Source organism: Pelophylax lessonae (assembly GCF_965119305.1).
Source record: "Pelophylax lessonae genome assembly, chromosome: 4".
NCBI classification, from domain to species: domain Eukaryota; kingdom Metazoa; phylum Chordata; class Amphibia; order Anura; family Ranidae; genus Pelophylax; species Pelophylax lessonae.
Window position 1 is genome coordinate 131159908 of NC_138771.1, and position 2407 is coordinate 131162314.

Consider the following 2407-nt stretch of genomic DNA (forward strand, 5'->3'; position numbering starts at 1 on the left):
CTGAAGCATGTGACCAAGTCTTTATAAGTTGGAGACCGAGTGCCGCTGCGTCATTCTGCTGTAGTACAGGGACAGAGCACACATCATACGTGCTGGCTGCTGATTAGGGACAGACAGTCATAAATTATATTGTGTCCGAAAATAATTCAGAATCAGGGACAGGTCGGAGTGCTGCAGGCAGGGCGAGTTGTTAGGGCATTTTAGGGCGAGGCTGGGTCAGTGTTCTACAATCGATTTTGCTGTGTGGGGGGGGGGTTTTAGTGCCGGCAGTGACCGATTTTAACGATCATTTTAGGGCCAGGCTGGAGATAGGCAGGGTCAGTGTTCTACAATCGATTTTGCTGTGTGGGGGGTTTGCAGTGCCGGCAGTGACCGATTTTATCAATCATTTTAGGGCGAGGCTGGAGATAGGCAGGGTCAGTGGTCCACATCGATTTTGCTGTGTGTGGGGTGGTGGGAACACAATCTTTTTGCCCGCTGAGGAGGAGGGAGAAAAAAGTATTTTTTATCAGTCAGTTGTCTGCAGCATTTTTCCTTCAGTGCTGCTGACTGTGATAATACACTGCTGTGTTCACATGTGCTATTATTGAGTGATTTCAAAAGTTATACACTTTTTTCTATTCCACTATTCAATACACACCCTTTTGGGTTAAAAAAATTAAATTGTGGCATAGTCTGTACTAATCTATTTAAAAATTACAAACTTAAAAGGGGAATTTTCTTTTTTTTCCCCCTCCATAGCCTGCAGCAGAGCTGACTGATATAAGACACTGCTGTTCACATGTGCTATTGAAAAATCAACAATTTTATATCATATTTTCTATTTCGCTATTCAATCTACACCCTTGGGGTAAAAACAATTAAATTGCGGGATAGTCTGTATCGGTACGTGTGAGATACACCTTTCCAATTTTTGGGGCGCGTCTCATACTGCCGAGGATTGCAGGGTGCTTCAGTGTGCCTCCTGCCTGTTCCGAACTCCTCCTACTCCTCATCCTGCCTTTGGGGGTACAAAAAAATAGTAATTTGGGCCTAGTCTGGGTCTGTACGTGTGAGATACATACACCTTTTGATATCATATTTTCTATTCCGCTATTCAATCTACACCTTTGCGGTAAAAACAATTAAATTGCGGGATAGTCTGTATCGGTACGTGTGAGATACACCTTTCCAATTTTTGGGGCGCATCTCATACCGCCAATGATTGCAGGGTGCTTCAGTGTGCCTCCTGCCTGTTCCGAACTCCTCCTACTCCTCATCCTGCCTTTGGGGGTACAAAAAATAGTAATTTGGGCCTAGTCTGGATCTGTACATGTGAGATACATACACCTTTTGATATCATATTTTCTATTCCGCTATTCAATCTACATCTTTGGGGTAAAAACAATTAAATTGCAGGATAGTCTGTATCGGTACGTGTGAGATACACCTTTCCAATTTTTGGGGCGCATCTCATACCGCCAAGGATTGCAGGGTGCTTCAGTGTGCCTCCTGCCTGTTCCGAACTCCTCCTACTCCTCATCCTGCCTTTGGGGGTACAAAAAATAGTAATTTGGGCCTAGTCTGGGTCTGTACGTGTGAGATACATACACCTTTTGATATCATATTTTCTATTCCGCTATTCAATCTACACCTTTGGGGTAAAAACAATTAAATTGCGGGATAGTCTGTATCGGTACGTGTGAGATACACCTTTCCAATTTTTGGGGCGCATCTCATACCGCCGAGGATTGCAGGGTGCTTCAGTGTGCCTCCTGCCTGTTCCGAACTCCTCCTACTCCTCATCCTGCCTTTGGGGGTACAAAAACGAGTAATTTGGGCCTTGTCTGGGTCTGTGCGTGTGAGATACATACACCTTTTGATATCATATTTTCTATTCCGCTATTCAATCTACACCTTTGGGGTAAAAACAATTAAATTGCGGGATAGTCTGTATCGGTATGTGTGAGATACACCTTTCCAATTTTTGGGGCGCATCTCATACCGCCGAGGATTGCAGGGTGCTTCAGTTTGCCTCCTGTTCGGACCTTCTCCTACTCCTCATCCTCATCCTGCCTTTAGGGTACAAAAAATTGTAATTGGGGCCTAGTCTGTGTTTGTACGTGTGAGATACACCACCGTTTTGTAAAAATTTTCCTATTCCGCTATTCAATATACACCCTTTTGGAGTGTAAAAAATTAAATTACGGCATAGTTTGTATCGGTACGTGTGAGATACACCTTTTAAATTTGTTTGGCGCATCTCCTTCCACCGCCAAGGATTGCAGGGCGCTTCAGTTTGCCTCCTGTTCCGAACTCCTCCTACTCCTCTTCCTCATCCTCCCTTTAGGGTACAAAAAATTTTAATCGGGGCCTAGTCTGTGTTTGTACGTGTGAGATACACCGTTTTTTATCCTTTTTTCTATTC